Raw genomic sequence first — 20,123 nt, forward strand, 5'->3', positions numbered from 1 at the left:
TCATGCTCTGAAGGGACTTACACTCTAGGGCCACGCACCAAGGTAAGACCTGACGGGTGAATGGTCCGCTTCATTCCGTGAACGGTAAGAATCGAGCTGGGAAATGAATGCCGGCAGACAGGCGCGTGCTCAGCATGGACACATAGCAAATCGGAGGATCTGGGAATCCTCTCCCATGGCTCTGCCCGCATGCCTGTGCCTTGGAAAGTTTTCATAGACTTGAGTAAACTTGTAGGGCGAGTCCAACACATCTTGGTTCAAACGTGTCTGTTGAGCCGATTATCGGCCAGAGACAGTGTTTTAAAAACAAATGTGGGAAGGTAGACAGGTGTCTTTATTTTGGGTCTTCCTGGGGTAATAGGAGAGCACCAAAGAGAGGCCTCAAAAATCAGGGAAAACTGCCTGGAGGAGGCAGGCGCTCAGCTGATTCTGGGATTCTAAGGCTTTAATGCTCACAGCTGATTCTTCTGCTCATTGAAATTTGAGAGCTGCTGCTATTGGCTTCAAGACCTTGAAATGAAGGGAGAAGTCAGTTCTGCTGTTACTAACATCCACATTTCCTGTGACCCTGCGTGGGATAAGTGATTTCCAGCCTGACTCCAAGGCAGAGGTCAGTACAATTCGACTTTAATGTGTTATTTTTCTTTTCCTTTCTTTTTTTTTCTGTTTGATTTAAATGACGAGGATACCAGCCTTGTCAGTGGGGTCCCACCATTAACCACACAATCCCTGGGTACCGTAAGTGACAGCATTTCTACTTATCACCTGTTTATGGGGACTCGTGGGCTGATCCCCTAAATTCTGGTCTTTCTTCCTGAACGGATTTCCAAACCTTGGGATCTCTTAAAAATCGAACACATAATCTCAGCCTCCAGAGGGGGGGGTATGAAAATGCCAAACTATTTATCTCCTTTCTTTCCCTGTGGATCCTTGCCCCTTCCCACCCGGGAACGCCTTTTCAATTTGTCCTAACTAGACGTCTTGGAAATGGGGCTTTGGCTTCTGCTGGAGAGAGTTTCAAACCCCAGACCTAGCTATCACATGCTTCCCCAATTAAAAGCTGTCCCCGGGAGCACCTTGCCAGAACCCCCTAAGATAACGAGCCCCTGCCTCGTTACAACTCACACCCTCTCCTACACGAGGAGATAAGGAGATGTGTTGCTTGAGCCATATTTTTGGAAATTGCTAGTTAGTTGCAAAATGTTTCCTGAGGTAGAAAAAAAAGCACCGAGGACTGTAATTATTGGATTGTTTCACTTTTGAGGCCAAGAAGCAGATGCTCCACTTTTAAGACTTGGACAAGTATTGTCACAAGTTAACTCCTCTCCTTGCCACCCGGAGCGTCCTGGTTCACTGACTTCCTTGAAGAGGCCCGCTTGGGAGACCGGTTGAACCACTGCCGAGGATTTGGTTCGCAAGGCTCTTTAAAAAGCTGCCCCGTACTGTAATCTGGTGCTAATCAGATTTCAGCGCGATGTCGCCAGGAAAAATTGGTATATATAATGCTAGACTAGAAAGGTTTAGGACCAAGTTCCAAAGATGAAATTCATTCTCCAAATTACATGCCTTAAAAAAAAAAAAATCTTAGTTTGGGTAAAATAGAGACTTTGCTCCATGTCTCTGCTCTCGTGCTCTCCCATAGTTTCTTCAAGAACTGGAAAATGACTTCCTGGGAGGAGAACTAGTCCTCGAGTTACAAGGGGATGTAGGTGCTATGGTAGGATGTGAAAACGCCCCCCACAGTTGGAAGAGATTGACTAAAAAATCCTTCATTGAATGCATTTCCTTCCTACTTCTGGTATACATGTATTTGAGTGTCTAGTTCATGCTAGTCTCCGGGAATTAATTGTAAAAAGAGCCCATTTTGTTGCCGTCCACTTGGAGTTTGTTATCTATGGGGGTGACCTAGTATGAGCCAATCCATGCAGTCCCATGTCCGATGGTTTGCGCTGCTGCATGAAATATACCATGGACTGGGTGGTTTGGACAAGACTGTTATATCACACCGTGCTGGAGGTTGGGAAGTCCAAGATCGAGGTGTTGGCAGATCCCATGTCTGGTGAGACCCACTGCCTGGGTTGCAGACTGTTGCCTCATTGTCTCCTGACATGACAGAGAGCAGAGAAAGAGGAAGCAAGCTCTCGTGTGTGTCCCTTATTGTAAGAGTGTTAATTCTTTTCTGGAAGGCTCCACCCTCCACGCTTAACTGACTCTCAAAGACCCCACCTTCAGATGTCATTACTGTGGGGATCGGGCTTCCACACAAGAATTATGGGGGGCTCACAAACATTCAGTCCATAGCAAGTAGTACAGGAGGCCGTGGGACAGCCTGGGGGCAGGTATCTCTTGGGGAAGACTATGCGTAGGGTAGTAATGCTTAACGGGAAACCTGGAACTCTAGCAAGCATCGGCCAAGCTGATGGGCCAGGAGTCAAAGGCATGCGGGTAAAGGTCAGGCATCCGAGGTCGAGGGCCCCAGGTGGAGTGGATCACCCCCAAGATTGTGCGTTGTCTGAGGGTGACAGAGTGCAATGTTGGGGAACTGAAATATAAATAGTCCTAATTCCTTCATTCATTCAGTGCTTATCACGTGCCAGCCCTGTCGCTATTCCAGAGAATAAAATCACGAACAAGGCAGAATTATTCTAATTGTTATAACAAGAACCGATTACTCTTATTGAACTCTTGATATGTGCCAGGCACCTGAAACGCTTCGCCAGCATTATCTCCTCTCATTCGACAACAGCCACATGAAATGGGTACTTTTTGAAGCGTCACTTTACAGATAGGTAAACTGAGGCACAGGTGACTTCAGTGACTTGCCCAAGGTCACCCTGCTTGTGGGTGGAGGAGCCTGAATACAGGCTGCCAGAAAGGAAAATGCCTTCTTGGTTCCTAATCACAGCTGGATTACATGCGAACCCTGGCACCCCAGGATTTGCAGAGATGTGGGACTTTTAAGTGCTAAACTCTGGAGAGTGCTGGCTACACCAGTATACTGGCTATCATAGCTGAACAGGGACGATGGCCATAAACCGTGGGGCCTAATACGCTTGCTAAAGAATTGGGAATTTTTACCAGAGGCAATGGACATCGTCATGTAGGAAGACTCTAATAGTTTCTACTCTGGTGGGTTATACTCCGAGGGTTCCAACCTTCAGTGGTACAAATGCAGCCTGAGTTCCCCAACAGGTGCCCACCCATCATTCCTTGCAGTTAGCAATGTTAGTACCCATAAATTTATTAGCTGCAGCCGTGGTATTTAGTCTGTTCGGTTCATCTGCTCTTGCCAGTGTAGAACGCTGACTCCCCAAATATCACCAGTATAACCTATTGATAAGACAATGCTAAGTTTATGACTTAGCGTGGTAAGGGAGAACACTACTTTAAGAAGGTTTGGTAGCATCTTGGAGGGGGGAGGTAAGGTCAGAATGTTAGTGAGAATTGGAAGTTTAGTTTAGGTCTTTCAAACTGGGGGCTTCATTGGCATTGGGTAATGACCACTGTGTAAGAGTCTGGCTTTGGAAGGAATAACAAAGGGAGTATGTTGAGGAATGGGAGTCAAAGAATCTTAGGCTATAGACTCTTGAAATTTTCCATTAAAGATCTTAAGAGTCTTTCAGGACCCTTTTGGGAAATTTCTTGAATGAACAATCAAATAACTTGTCCAGAGAAGAGACTCCTGGAAAAGTAAAGCCATGCTAATAATGAAGAAATAGAAAACCATGTTACTGTGGGCTTTGAGAAACGGTTTCTGCCCCATGTCTAGGTGGCTCATTCTGAGCCATGAGCACCTAATGTCTTTCACTACCCCTCCACCCAACGTTGGAGAATCTTCACGATGGACCATTCCTCAATGAGACTCCCCTCCCCCACCCCAATATCTACTCCATGTGCTGGACTAAGAGGCTCCCAAAGATTCTCATTCTTAGAACCCAGCACAGGTGACATAGGCGGGGCTTCCCCCCTACGTTGTACTGCACCCTCTCACCAGAGCTGGCAAAGCAGCTGTAACTGACTCAGTATCCCCAAAGTCTCTTGATGGCGATTTCATCAGCTTCTGCTTCTCAAACTCTCCCTAGAGGGCCCCAAACCACCTCAAGCTTTTCTTTCTCTGCTTCCCAGTTCCTTTACTCTTTGAACCCTTTCTCTCCTCACCCAGGTACAGAAAAAGCAAATCTCCTATGCATATGACTGGGGGATGTGGACACTGGTGTGTTTGTGTTGTGTGTTGTGTGTTGGTGTATAGGTAGGAATCGGTGGGGAGGTGGACCATTATCTACACCAGCAAGTAGCCACCAGATGGACCCTCCAGTACTTACGCCACTCAGTGTTCTTGGAAAACCTCCCACTTCTCTCTAATTCAGCCAACACTTTCAATCCTTCCCACCTCTCCTATTTCATGAGATGATTAGTATTAGCTTGAGTCTCTATTAATCTTGCTCCAAATAAACCTCCATTGTTCTATATGCTTTCTACAATCCCTTTGGAAACTTCCTTCTATTCAAGTTGGTTTCAATCATATTTTATCTTAAATTGTTCTCTATTCCCCCCTCAACATTTTACTATATAAATTTTCAAACATATAAAAAGGTGAAAGAAATTATGTAGTCAACACCCATATACCCATTGCCTGGGACAGAGGTCAGCAAACTTTTTTAAGTAAAAGATTGGAGAGTAAATATTTTAGACTTTGCAGGACATATGGTCTCTGACAACGACTCAGCTCTGCTAATGTAGTGCAAAAACAACCATAGACAATATGTAAATGGATGGGTATGGCTGTGTTCCAATAAAACTTTATTTATAAAACAGGCTGTCCTGATCCCTGACCTAGAATGTACTATAAATATTTTGCTACTTGTTTCATCACATGTGTATCTGTTTCTTTATCCATCTTTTTGTGATGCATTTCAAATTAAGTTTCAGGCATCAGTACACATCTCCCCTATCAGTTTTCATATGTAATGTTTCACACATATAATCTTTTTCTCCAAAAGGCTGTAATTTCTCAGTGACAAAAAGCACTCTTTTAAAATCCATCTCAAAGTCTGAAGCCTTTCCTTATTTTCCGTAGTCAGGAGTAATTGTGCCTTTTCACCTTAATTCATTAATTCAGCAAACATTTATCTACTGTTTGCCAAGTCCATGAATGAGACTCAAAATAAAGGTAGACACTTATTATCTAATAGGAAAACAGATATGGATACAAACAAATACAAAGCAATTAATTGACTTAAGAGAGTATGTGAACTATAGCCTGGGGAAGTTGGGAGAGGCTTCTCAAGAAGTTCATGGTTCATGGTGGGATTTAAGAGGGAGCTGAGGGCACCTGGGTGGCTCAGTTGGTTGGGCAACTGCCTTTGGCTCAGGTCATGATGCTGAAGTCCAGGGATCAAGTCCAGTATCGGGCTCCCTACTCAGCAGGGAGTCTGCTTCTCTCTCTGACCCTCCCCTCCCATATTCCCTCCCTCTCTCATTCTCAAATAAATAAGTCAAAAATAAAATCTTAAAAAAATAAAGAGGGAGTTGTGCTTCCCCATAACACAGCATTGCTAGATCTATGACTGGGCTGATGCTTCATTAGGAAACCTCCCATAGGTCACTGTTGGGGTTAATATTTATCTCTCACTCCTCATTTACCCACGCTGAAGGATCTCCTCCAGAAGGCTTGGGCCTGATCTTCTACTTCTTTTTCTACACTGGTAGTTTGCAAATTTGGGCACACATGGGAGTCACGTGAAGGGTCTGTTAAACTACCAATGACTGAACCCAACTCCAGATATTCAGATTCTGCAGGTCTCAAGTGGAGCCCTAGAATCTGCATTTGTAACAATATTTCAGAGGATACTCATTCAGGGACCACACTCTGAGATGCAGAAACAAGTTAAGATTTATTTAACATATGTTGTTTGGTTTAAAAAACCTCTTAGCATATCAAGAATCTATAAAAGGGATAAATGGATGAGTCATTCTTAATGGTGAACTGTAGAGGCGTGCCCATAAGCATTAGGAACAAAGGAAGGATAAGCATTATCACTGTTTCAGCTTAATGAAATAATGGAGATCTTAGCTCATGCAATAAAAGAGAGAAAACAAAATTTAAAAATTCAAGAAAACAAAAAGATAAATACAGCATTTGACAGAGGAGATCTGCAATAAATAAAAGATTTTTTTTTCAGATGATGCAATTTTCTGCATAGAAAATCCAAGAGCTTTTAAATTGTAAGAGTTCTGCAAGGTGGCATATTCAAAGACTAACCTATAGAAATTACTAGGATTTTGATTTAAAAATCTTATGGAAGAGGGGTGCTTGGGTGGCTTAGTCGGTTAAGGGACCAAGTCTTGATTTCAGCTCAGGACATGATCTCAGGGTTATGAGACGGAGCCCCCAGGGCAGGACTCTGTGCTTGGCTGAGACTTTGTTTGAGGATTCATGCTCTCTCTGTGTCTCTCAAATAAATAAATAAATCTTATAAAAAAAATATTATGGGAGAAAATGTATTTGTAAAACAAAACAATAAAACGAACAGACTCCTATACGCTTCACTAAAACCACTGAGTACCTCCCCTTGTTCTGTCCATAGTGGGGGGAAACCTATCAGGCAATAAGGAATAATTTATTTGTAAATCTAATAAAATATGAATAGCAACTTTATGGAAAAATGAAAAATAAAGGTTATTGAAGAATATAAATGAAGAAAGAAATAGAGAAATATATCATGTCTACAGACAGGTAAGTTGACTATCATAAACATAGCTGTTCTCCCCTTAATTACCAACGAATTTCAGTGTACTACAAGAAAAGTTTCTGGTTTTTTGTTTGTTTGTTTGTTTGTTTTTTTGGTAGAACTTGAAAAATCAGTCCTAAATTATTATGGATGAAGAAACAGAAAATAGCTAAAACAAATTTGAAGAAAACTCAGAAGATGCTTTATCAGGTGTAAAAATTCATTGTAAATATTTTAGATGATGTACTAAAATGCTCAGAGAGATTTTAGAAAAATGGAACAGGATAGGAAAAAAAATTAGATACATGCATATATTAACTTCTATATCACAGAATTTATATTTTCTAACCAAAGGTACAACAATAAACAATTCAACAAACAGTTCTAGAACACTTGGATAGTTCTGTGGCAGGAAAGTCACGTCTATCTAACACCACATACAAAAATAAATGCATTTATTTATTTAAAGACCTAAAACTAAAAAGAAAAACTTCATAAAGCTTTAAGAAAAAAAATCAAAATATATAAAAAATCTGAAATCCAATAACAGTAAGGCAACTCAGTAGAAAAATAGAAAAAATAATAACAGTTCACAGAAAAAATCCAAATAGTCAAAAAACCCAAGTAGTTAATAAACCCAAATAGTCAAGAAACTTGATTCACAATTTCACTAGGAATCAGAGAAATCTGCCTTAAATACACAATGAAATACCAAAGCAAACCCATGTAATAAAAATATATTAGTTAGGATACAGAATAATTGAAGTTTTCATACTCAGTAATAATGGAAATTGATATTACTTTGGTGGCCAATTTGTTGCTATTAGTAAAAGTAAGGAGGGGCCAGAGAAATTCTTGGGGGTCAACTTAAGGATGCTTAAGAATCATGAGGGACTGTGTGTTTGTGTTTCTCTCAAATCTTAATGTTGACACCCTAATCCGCAATGTGAGGGTAATAGGAGAGGGGGCCTTTGGAAAGGTCCCAAGGGAAGGGCCCTTATCATGGAAATTGTGTACTTAGAAGGAGAGATACAAGACCTTGTTTGTCTCTGCTCTCTGCCACCTTAGGCTACAACAAGAAAGGCTACCATCTGCAAACCAGGAAGAGGATGGTCATTAAGAATCTGCCAGCCATTGTATGTTGAACTTCTAGTGTCCACGACTGTGAGACAGTGTAAACCACCTTGTCTATGGTAATATGTTATAGCAGCTAGAGTAGACTAAGACAAGAATGTTCACTGTATCGTTGTTTATAGTAACCTATGGTAACAAATTAATTTTAACCAATAAGAAAGATGGGTAAGTAAATTATATTGTAATCATATAATAGAATATTATATAACAGTTAAAATGCAATCACTGGTGACATATATCTTAATAGTTATGCTTCAACATTATGATACTGAGTGAATAATTCATATAAATTCATATATAATTATAAATTCATAAAAATGAAAAATCAAATAAATAAATTCATATTTATACATTAGGATTTATACATTAGGACACCATCAATGTAAAACTTAGAAATATTCAGAACAATATTACGTACTTTCTACTATTATGTACACATGTAGTATTTTTATAAACATGCACCAAAGGATAAATATCAAACTCAGGATAGTGGTCCACTGGGGCAGAAAAAAAGAGAATGGGGTAAAAGAAGAAAACAGAGCATTTCAACAGCATCAGTAGTATTGCTTCTTTTGAACCACTCTGAAGTAAACAGAGCAAAATGTTAAGATTTAAGCAAAATGTTAAGCCTCGAAAAGAAGAGGCAAATAAAGTAAAATGTTAAGCAAATACAGTTAAATGTTAAGCTGGCTAGTGGGTGCTCCTTAAATTATTTTCTACACTTCTCTTACGTTTAAAATATTACATAAAAATTTACAGGGGAGTCTGCTATATATATTTTTTTTAATTACTGAAGAGTACTTGACAATGTTATCATAGTTTCCGGTGTACAACATACTGATTTGACAATTCCGTACATTGTTCAGTGCTCCCACAATAAGTGTGGTCACCATCTGTTACCACGCAACGTTATTGCAATGTTATTGGCTATATTCCCTATGCTGTACTTTTCACCTCCCTGACTTATTTATTTTATCACTGAAAGTTTGTACCTCTTAATCCCCTTCACCTATTTGGCTCCACCCCCCCCACCCCACCCCCCTGCCCCAGAATCCAACCCCCCTCTGACATCCTCAGTTTGTTCTCTGTATGTAAAGGCCTCTCTGCTCATTGCTCACTGCTCTTCAAAGGTCATCCCAGTGCAGCCTGGTTTCCTCTCCTAGCAGTTTCTCGAACCTTCTCTCTCCTTAGGTCACCTGTGACTTCTGTGCTGCCAAAGTCCACAGGTGCCTTTCTACTCTGGTCTTCCTTGACTGTGGTATTTGACACTGATGTCGTCCCTTTTCCTTCTCATATTTGCTCCTCCTCTTCCCCTCGGAGTTTGGGTTTCTTCCTAACCCTACTTTTTTCTTCCAAGTGCCTTTGGCAAGTGTCTCCTCTTCTCCTTGCCACGTAAATACCACTGTCCACCAGGACTCTGAGCTCAGTCCTCCACGACCCATGTACGCCCTCATGCAAACTCTGATACTCAGTCACAGACCAGACATTTTTACTCAGACATCCTTGGATAGACTACCTTACAGGGTGACAAGGACTTTGCAGAATTGGTTAAAACTCTTGAGATGGGAGGATTATCTTGGATTATCTAGGTGGGCCCAATGCCATCAGTGAATTCTGTCCTGTAATCACAAGAGAATCAGAGCCAGAAAAGGGGAAACAGAGATAAGGATGAGGGAGGGCCCTAAGCCAAAAAATGCAAGGGCTTCTAGATGCTGCAAGCAAGGTAACAGATTCTTTTCTAGAGCCTCTAGAAAGAACACATCCCTGTGGACCCATCTTGGAATCCTGAACCCCAGATCTGTAAGGTGATGTGTGTGTTGTTTTAAGCCTCTAAGCTCGACATGGTTTGTTACACTGGAAAAAGGAAACCATGTGCACCGACACAGTTTCTTCTCCACCATACCCTTACTGAAGGGATTCTAGGTCCCGCCTTTTCACTACTTACATCCAAGGAGAAAGCAGGTCCCATCACTGTCACTTCTTCCTGGCTGTCCTCACCACTCCCTGCCTAGCTCCCTGAAGTGACCTCCTGGACTCCTGTGTGTGGCCAGCACCTCCTTTGTCCCGTTCCCCCTAAATGCCCATACCACATCCATTCTGCCCAGGCTGCCAAAGCAGTGTTTCTGAAACATGCATCTGATCACAGGACATGTTGATTAAAACCCTTTCATGCTTCTCCGTTACTTTGAGGGGAAGGGTCACGTTCCTGAGGAGTGCGCACAAAAGCAGGATTTTCTAATCTCCTATCAAATGGGTGTCTCTAGCCACTCCCTTTGCTCTAGCCAAACAGCAGCCTTAGAGGCTGTTAGCTAAGCTCTCAGCCAGAAGTTTGCATTAGAATCACCTAGAAAGCATGTAAAAACTGCACAGGCAGAGTGCCGAGCTGGCCCGGTCTTGATCTCAGGGTGGTGAGTTCAAGCCCCATGTTGGGGGTAGAGATAACTTAAAATATTTGGGGAAAAAAACCCAAAAATCTGTGTAGGCACGGCCACTGCTTTAAGAGATTCTTGTTCCATAGGTCTGGGGGCACAGAAGACCAGCTGTGTCTTTAGCAAAGCCCAGGGGCTCTTTGGATTATAATGTATCGCCTGAGTGCATCCAGCTGTTTCTAGCACCATGTTCTCTCACGGTGCTCTCCACCCCGCACCTCCCCTTTGGTCTTAGGACTCAGTATTCAAACCCAAGCATTCTCCTTCTGCAGAACTTTCCAGTCTGTTCAGGTACCCGAGTGTACCTTTGGAAATCATACTTGCGGGTTACCCGTTGCCCCACCCCTCGCCCCCGCACCTCACTCCTAGTCGCGCCTCCTCGCCAGCTTCTAGAGAGCAAAAATTGGGCAATCCCTAGTGCCTAGCACAGGAACTCCCTGGCCCCTGCAGCCATGACTGCCTCGTCCCCCACCCTCCACCTGAAGTGCTTCCACAAGGACAGCACTTCTCATTTCCGGTCCCTCCGGTTCTGTTCAGATCCATTGCCTCACACGCACCACCACCCCCCCTCCCCCGGGCTGGCTTCTGATACTTCTCATCACACAGTAAGTCACGTCCAGCCCGAGGTTCAGCAAAGGCCAGAGGATTGAGTCAGATGAAATAGGTCAGAATGACTTGGCTCTTGTTTTCCGTCAGCCAGACAGCCAGTCATTGCCAGTAAGCTGGGTTGGCCTTTTGGAGACGGGGTGTTGGGGTAAGAGTAGTCCAATTGCCCTATTGGCTGCCCTCCCCCTTGGCATCTGAGAGATGACCCAAGAATCTGCCAGTGAGTCGTACTGAACGTTTTGCTGTCTACACACGGTGAGTAGAGGCAAAAAGGCTTAAGAGAGGGGCTAATCTGTAGACACTTAAGCAACTTTTTCTCTCTCAAGTCCCCTTTACACCAATCTACAAGCTGTTTCTCTTCTGTTATACGCCCCCCCCTTCCACAGATCTGTTACTTAGGCTGTAAAATTAAAACACATAAATTATTTAACATAGTTTTATGATATTGGGTTAATTAGATAAAGCTTCCTCATGAAAACACTCAGCAAATAATGCAGGGTTCTTTCTGTTATTATCTATTGAATGTGTAAAACACAAGTCCCCATTCAGCCTTGTAAGTCTGGACAGAGAAAGAACACTCCAGGGCCATTAGATTTAGAAATCCAGACCCTGGGGTCATTCTGACCATGTGTACAAGCAGTCCTACAATAATAAAACAGGCAGGCATTTAAGGGGAGAAAGCACATTGCAATGTGGAATAGTTTCCATTGCAAGTTGCCAATTTGAAATGATCTTTCTCTGACACGATTTAATTTGAGAACTACTGAGGTCATTTCCTTTTAACTCAGTTCTACATAAGCAAAACTACGTTAACCAGTTAATTCAATGAAACGAATAGTTGAATCGATTTTTTTTTTTTTTAAAGAATGGAATTGACTAGTTATTTTCAATTAGCTGGTCTGCTTTCTTCAAAGGGGCATGTAGGTAGAGTCCAGTGCTAATGGATATGGAGGGCACGGAACAGAGTAGCCAGCAAATCCTGTCTCTTGCTTCCCAGGGGCCCCACGCACTATGCAAGATTCAGAGTTACAGGATATGGAATGCTGTGCTAAGAGTGAGTTTGCGATCTACTTGGAAAGATGAGCCCCCAGAGGATAACTAATGTGCAAGGCAGGAGAGGGAGAAGGAGCTCAGGCAATTTATAATTTAGAATGTTCTAGAAAAGAGCTCATAACTGGGAAGACTTTATGGATCAATTAGGACTGAGCGATAAACTTTGCCTGGGCAGAAGGTGTGGACAGTGAGAAAAGAGAAGGCAACCAGGGATAGGTGCTGGAGGATGGCCAGTATTGGGTCAAATGGTGGAGCAATAGGATAAATAAAAAGGCATTTGAGGGGCGCCCGCGTGGCTCAGTGGGTTAAAGCCTCTGCCTCGGCTCGGGTCGTGATCCCAGGGTCCTGGGATTGAACCCCGCATCGGGCTCTCTGCTTAGCAGGGAGCTTGCTTCCTCCTCTCTCTCTCTCTCTGCCTGCCTCTCTGCTTACTCTCTCTCTGTCAAATAAAGAAAATCTTTAAAAAAAAAAAAAAAGCAATTATGTAAAATGAAGGCAAAACCCAAAGGGCCTTATTTCCCAAATTAGGCTTCAATATGGATAAGAGGTGCCCTCAGAGAGCACAGAATGAAGACAAAGCTAGGGACATGTGGCAGGGGTAGGTTTGTGGTAAGACCAACCACAATTCCTACTTGGTGAAATGTACCTCTGCCACTGGTCTGCCTCTTCATTTGCCTCTCATTCTTTTTTTTTTTTTTTTTTTTGTAAATGTATTTTTTTCCCAATTTATTTATTTTCAGAAAAACAGTATTCATTATTTTTTCACCACACCCAGTGCTCCATGCAAGCCGTGCCCTCTATAATACCCACCACCTGGTACCCCAACCTCCCACCCCTCCGCCACTTCACACCCCTCAGATTGTTTTTCAGAGTCCATAGTCTCTCATGGTTCACCACCCCTTCCAATTTACCCAAAAGCACATACCCTCCCCAATGTCCATAACCCTACCCCCCTTCTCCCAACCCCCCTCCCCCCAGTAACCCACAGTTTGTTTCGTGAGATTAAGAGTCACTTATGGTTTGTCTCCCTCCCTATCCCATCTTGTTTCATGGATTCTTCTCCTACCCACTTAAGCCCCCATGTTGCATCACTACTTCCTCATATCAGGGAGATCATATGATAGTTGTCTTTCTCCGCTTGACTTATTTCGCTAAGCATGATACGCTCTAGTTCCATCCATGTTGTCGCAAATGGCAAGATTTCGTTTCTTTTGATGGCTGCATAGTATTCCATTGTGTATATATACCACATCTTCTTTATCCATTCATCTGTTGATGGACATCTAGGTTCCTTCCATAGTTTGGCTATTGTGGACATTGCTGCTATAAACATTCGGGTGCACGTGCCCCTTTGGATCACTACGTTTGTATCTTTAGGGTAAATACCCAGTAGTGCAATTGCTGGGTCATAGGGCAGTTCTATTTTCAACATTTTGAGGAACCTCCATGCTGTTTTCCAGAGTGGTTGCACCAGCTTGCATTCCCACCAACAGTGTAGGAGGGTTCCCCTTTCTCCACATCCTCGCCAGCATCTGTCATTTCCTGACTTGTTGATTTTAGCCATTCTGACTGGTGTGAGGTGATATCTCATTGTGGTTTTGATTTGTATTTCCCTGATGCCGAGTGATATGGAGCACTTTTTCATGTGTCTGTTGGCCATCTGGATGTCTTCTTTGCAGAAACGTCTGTTCATGTCCTCTGCCCATTTTGCCTCTCATTCTTAACCAACACTGCTTATCAGCTACACAAGTAAGAGGAACATTTTTACTTCTCTTAGACACCTGCCTTACAATTGTTCTTCCTTATGAGATACCCTCCTACACCCTACCAAGATAGAGATTAAAGAGAAAATTGACCAAAAAAAAGATATCCAGAAATTTAAACTTAAAGAATAGCATGAACATAGTGATGCTGATTCTTCATATCCCTATATTAATTTATACATTTCCAGTTCTTCTCCAGGTGGTTCAGAATAATACTGTCTCTAAGAGTTGTCATGAGGATTGAGTGTAATGTCGATGAAAATGGATCTAACTTTAAACTAGGTACATACCACGTACCCAGAAGGTATCAGCTGCCTTTTTTCATAGATTAATGGGTCTTTGTAGTTCTCTTTGCCAAACTGTAATTTTTTTAGCAGCAGCTTCTCAGATATCTATGGTAGATTTCTGGTACCCCATTCCTCCACACACTTATCCATCCAGAAATGAACATAGTTACTTGGGCCTAGCCCTTAGTATATTCTGTCTTCCCAAGCAGAATGTGTAAGTGAAGGTTGGAAATGATCCAAGCCAATCAGGGATACTCAGTTCTAGGATTTGAACTGGCATCGTTGGGGAAAAGAATCTCTTTTCCTCTGACCTTACTAATTGTATGGAAAACTTAAATTAAACTTGCTATGGGCCCCAATATATAGAATAACCCTGAGAATAAAGGTAATAAATACAGAAAGGGGGGTGATGGAGAGAAAGAGAAAGAGAGAGAAGGAGGGAATTTATGATATCTTTGGAGATTTTTATATGAATCAGAGCAACTTTTGGACTTTACATCTTTACTGGAACCAATAATTTTTCTCTCTGCCTAAACCAGTTAGAGATGCTTCCCTTGCAGTTTAAAGAATGCTGGCCATTGGAGAAATACATCATGACCTCACTGTACAAAGAAAGAAACTGAAGCCTCGAGATCATAAAGATGTATTCAAAGCCAGATGGCGGGTTAATGGCACAGAGATGAGACCAACCACCTCAAAGTTTTCATCTATAACATGGGCTCATGAGTCAGCCCTTCCCCTCTGGGGTGTGGCTGGCCATCCTCAATCCTTTAATCTTAGCAAGTTCCCCATTGCCATAATATCTCTAGCTGCAGACAAGACAAGACAATGCCCTAAATCTTCACTTTCCCAAGCTTTCAGTTTTCAGTTGTCCAGGAAACACTCTGAGTATGACTTCTACCCTACTCTACAATTAACCTCAGAATTCCAAACCTCCTGCAATGTTCATCATCACGTCTCCCTATCCTGATTTTTTGTAACCCCATGCATCTGACTCTTCCTCCTGAATATACCTCCAGAAACCCTGATCCTCTCTCTAGGATGCTCATTTCATCTGGAGGGCTCTAGGCAGTCTTAACTTCCTGGGACAACACATCGAGGTCTTTGATCTGGACTTCTCCCCTGAGCTCAGCTGCCTAGTCAGTGGCTCAGTGTGGATGTCCACATACCCCACGGTGGCTTCTGTTTGGAATGAAATTCTTCCAAATAGAGATAACTGTCTTCTTTTCATCAGTTAAATCTCAGCACAAATGCCATTTCATCTCGAGGGCCTCCCCCTCTATCTTGACCAAATGATCACTGTACAGTTCCTACCCTCACTCTCTGATACTCCATTTTATTTATACTATTTCATTTATTGCCTTCATATTTATCTTATTCTAGAATAGGTATGATTTATTAATTTGTCTACACACTAACTGTGTTTCCCCCTTGTGCTAGTTAGATAGTTCATGGAGCTAGGCACTCACTGACTTTTATCAGGACACATTTCTTATCATGTGTTCTTAGGGCTCCAAAAGTCTCTGCGTCAGCAGGGTAGTTCTGGCTTGGCTGGGCTCACTCACATAGCAGCCCCTAGAGGTAACCTGGCTTTCAGCTGGGACACCTGGGCTCCCCTCTATATTCTCTTTCATCCTCCAGCAGGCAAGTCCAGGCTCATTCACAAGGCGACAATAGAGTTCTGAGAGAGAGAGTAAAAGTGTGCAAAGCTTTGTGTCATTTCTGCCATAGTCTATTAGTCAAAATTAATTGCCAGGAAAAATTGCCAGTGTGTGAGTATACTACCAGAGGGCACAGACAGTGTAAAAACCTGAAGACACAGGCAGTGTGCCATGTCCTTTAGCAGAATCTAAACCCCTTGAGGGCAAGTCTCCTTAGCTGTATCCTCAGCACTTAAAACAGTGTTTAGCAAAAGGTATATATATTATAAATATATATGATACATTCAATATATATATACACATATACATATACATAATCATTTATGTCATATATGTGTATGTGTATATATGATGTATATATGATAATTTCTGACTGACTGAATAGAAACCTGGGCTCCTTGCTTGGTGTCAAATGTCCTCTCTCCACTCTGCATTGTCTATGAACTCATTCAAAATGATAATTGTGTATTTTTATACTATGACTATAATACACTCAATAGATGTAGTCTCTTTTTAAAATAGCAAATGTTTGGCTAAGAGGACATTGTTAGACGCTTCTAGGGTCCCCACCAAAGAGGCCTTATATCTAAGCAGAGGAAAGCACATAAAGGAGGGTTGTTTGGGGATGGACGGTGGGGTGGTTTGGAGAGGGTGGGGACAGAACTGCCCTGCTGGAATGGAAGTGCCGTAAGGACAGGGATGGTGTCTCCATGATTCATGGCCATGCCCAACGCCAAGCCCCATGCTTTGCACACTGGGTGGGTGGCTGATACTCCTATTAATTGAAGGAGTAAATGAGGAAAATGTGTATTCCTGTCTAGGAAGCCCAAGGATGTTGCAGGGTATAACACACACACCTCTGGGGAGTCATTCTGGGAAGGAAAGCCAGAAGGTTGAAATACAGGAGTTCTGAACTCAGACAAGATGTGTGGAGTAGGAGACTACATTTCCTGGAGATGTCTTGGAGAAGACAGAGGAATTTCAGGAGCACAAGAGAAAGGATGGGAGGGGAGGGTGATATTTGAGGCTTAGGGTGAGGCCTACCCAAAGGGAGATGGTGGATTAACCGAGGAAAAGAATGCTGCTGCTGGTGTCTCCAGGACAAGGAGAGAGACAGATCAGTGGAATTCGGTCCAATCCATGTCATTCCGATGGGAATCACACCAGCGTGAGCTCTTGTCTTCTCTCCAGACCCTTCCGAATGTCTTAATGTCCTACACCAGACTGAAACACTCTGATAGGAATTATTTGATGTGCTCTAATTTAAGATCTCTGCATGCAAATACTAGTTCCAGGCTGTGTGGGGGCCACCCAAAATTCGGGGTGGGGCCAGGGATATTCTGAACATATTTACCCTTCAAGTTGACCATATGTGCTTAATTGGGCTGGTGCTCTGGCCATGGTGCCATCCCCCACATGCCCTGAGTGGGGTGAAGATCCTATTGGTGCTTTCAAGCCCCAAGAGGCCTGTGGGGAGTGCCATGCTGGGTCCCATGAAGGTAAAACCAAGCTGACGTTGGAATTGAAGCTTATTGTTCCCAGCCTGTGCCTCTTACATATTAAGCAATTAATATCTGTGCCATCCTGTGAGGACACAGGAAAGCACGCACATCTTCACACATGGGCACCAGATGACTTGGATGCAGAGCTGTTTCAGCTGCTTTCAGCTTCCCTTGAAAACACCAGTGAAAGCAAGCATATAATGTGTTCAGAACATTTACCACATTCTATATGGGTTTAATAGAGAAGACCCTCACTTTTCTTCACCACGGCACTAGACTTCCTTTCATAAGTGGAGATCTGAAGTTTGGAAAGAAACAGAAAGAACACAGTATTCTTCTTCTTTCGCTTCACTGTCTCCGTCTGTAAAAACATGGGGTGTTAAACCCATTCTACAGATACGTCGTGAGGATGGGAAATCACATATACCATGGTTTCCCATCATACAGTAGGTATTTTGTAAATGGTGGCTGCTCCTTCTGCTGTTTCTATGACTGCCATTGTTATTATTATGATCCTGTATATGCAGAAATTTCTTTCAGAGAAGCTGATGACCTGTTTAGTTAGGTGAGGCCAGAAACACGTAGAGTAGGCAGCTGAATGAATCGCTTGGGCTGCGTCCCTACTCAGAAGACTACTGAAGACCATCCTTGGAAATAACAGTAGCTCACACTTCCATCTCACTTCTCTGTTTCCAAGAGCATTTGCAATATTCTCTGGTGGTTCAGTTACAATAGGCTCAGTTACGTTGCAGCAGTTGAATAATTTCAAAAATCTTCGTGAGTTTAAAAGAACAAAGGTGTATTTCTCATTCATGTTATGTGTCTATCAGGGGTTGGCAGGGAGATTTGATCACCAGATTTACTTAGGAATCTAGGATGATGGAGCCAGACCATATCAGTTGTTGGTCACTGGGTCAGAGGGAAAGAGCTCTGGAAAGTCTAGAACTGACAATTAAATGCCTGGCTTGGAATTGACATGTGTTACTTCTGTCACAACTCAAATATCTATCATGACCTCCCTCACACCCATGGGGACAGAAGTACCATCCCACTATGTATCTGGAAAAGAGCTAGAAATTATTGGTGAAGGGTGTTGGTGATGGCCATATTTTGTTATCAAAGCCATTCTTCATAGTGGGGGTAACCAATATTATCACTCAGATCTCACTGAAAAGGATAATTACACTTAAAGAGAAGGCCGTCAGGCGCATGGATGGAAGGAAAATGGTGCTATTTTTGCCAATCAGAAAATAACTTTCCATATCCTTACCAAGTGATATAAGAATTGAAATTCTTGGCACTTGCTTCTTTCCCAGAGGTACTACCCATTATTTCTGTGACAAACTACCACTCTGTTCAAACCCACTTGTTTCTCTGTACTTGCTTACTTCTTTAATTAAGCATTTATAAATTGCTTCTTCTTGTGGCATTTTACAAAAGCAGAGAACTGAAGAGTTACAAGGGACACGAAAAACTGGTTTTGGGGTTATCTGTTACTTTTTACCAAAATACCTCAAAGCTTAATGGTTTAAACCAACCAATTTATTTTACGCACTGGCGTAGGTCAGGAATTTGAGATAGATTTGGATGGGTGATTCATCTCCAACCCACAGGGCATCAGTTGGGGCAGCTGGGACTGGAGGAGTCACTTCCAAAATGGCTTCTTCCCCCATGGGTCTGGCACTGTAGAGCTCCTTGGCTTTCTCGCTCTCCTTATATTACTTCATATCCTCCAGGACCTCTCAGTAGAGCTTGAGCTTCTCACAGCATGGTGCCTCTGAGTAGCTGGACTATTTAATATGGTGGCTTAGGTCTCTAAGGATGAGTGTTTCAATGACCTCATTTCAGAAATCCCCTAGTGTCACTTCCACTGCATTCAACTGGTCAGGTGAGTCATTAAGGAAGCCCAGATCCAAAGGGAAGAGTTGAGACACCTTATCTTGATAGAAAAATATCCCCTCTGCCTCATGACCAAAAGTTTAGAAATGCTGAGTGGCTTGCCAAAGTTGAACAGGTCTCTAAATTCCCATCCAGTTTCCTGCCATTAACCAGATTTCCCCTTTCTCTCTTATTCACTGCAGGCTTTCTCTGGGCAAGATTCTTTACTCATAAACATATGAAACTGGAAAGATGATCTCTAAGGTCGCCTTCTCTCTAACATATATTTAACGAGTCCTATAATTTGCATCTCTCCCTCAAATTTTCCTCAAAATTCTCCCCCATGAAAGCTCTTCTGATTAACAAAACCTGGCTTTAATCACACACTCCCCATTAGTGAATTTCCTCAGCACACATGTGGGTAGCTTTTGCACTAAGATCAAGTTCTGTACTTGTTTTAATGTGTCACAAGTCCCAATTCCCAGTGACTTCATCCGACATTGATCTCTTCCTTCCAAAAATTCCTATTACATTTTTAGTTCAAACCACAGAATTTGGCCTTTGAGGACATGGTGTCTTGCATTGCTTTTAAATTGTTTCATGTGTATAAGTTATGTCTTGCCAATTGGACCTTGAGCTTTATGGTGCTATCCATGCTTTATTCTTTTAAGAACATAGCACAGTATTGGGTGTAAGAAGTGAGTAACAATGCCTATTGATGGTGTTTGAGTTTCTTCTTCACTTCTTATACTTACACATTACTATTCAGCTTGTCACTTCACTTTCTGATAGTTTACCAAGAGCAGAAGCTTTATTCTGTTACATTGGTATCCCTCTAAAGAATTATATACTCTAGTGTATCATTCATGACTCAAACTTAATAAATTTCCCTAGGTAGTTTCCTCTTTCTGATTGGCTAATCCATGAGCTGTACCCACACCAAGGAACTTTTTCCAAAGCCGCTCCCCCCAATTCTTTATCTGTATACGATTCCATGTTTTCTTACAAAACCAAATTATTATCGGATTAAGAAACTGAATATCAAAGCAATAATATTATTAAATATACAGTCTGTAATC

General features: G+C 42.3%; 1 long non-coding RNA gene across 1 annotated transcript in view; it reads left to right on the top strand.

Annotated features, from left to right (window-relative positions):
- The first annotated feature begins 498 nt into the window (after positions 1 to 498).
- Positions 499 to 20,123, top strand: part of LOC122901914 — a 43,263-nt gene continuing 23,638 nt past the window's right edge. Inside the window, exon 1 of the long non-coding RNA XR_006383708.1 lies at positions 499 to 610. This is a non-coding gene — a long non-coding RNA (uncharacterized LOC122901914). The remainder of the gene's footprint in view (positions 611 to 20,123) is intronic.

This window comes from Neovison vison, chromosome 3 (assembly GCF_020171115.1).
Source record: "Neovison vison isolate M4711 chromosome 3, ASM_NN_V1, whole genome shotgun sequence".
In the NCBI taxonomy this organism is placed as follows: Eukaryota; Metazoa; Chordata; class Mammalia; order Carnivora; family Mustelidae; genus Neogale; species Neogale vison.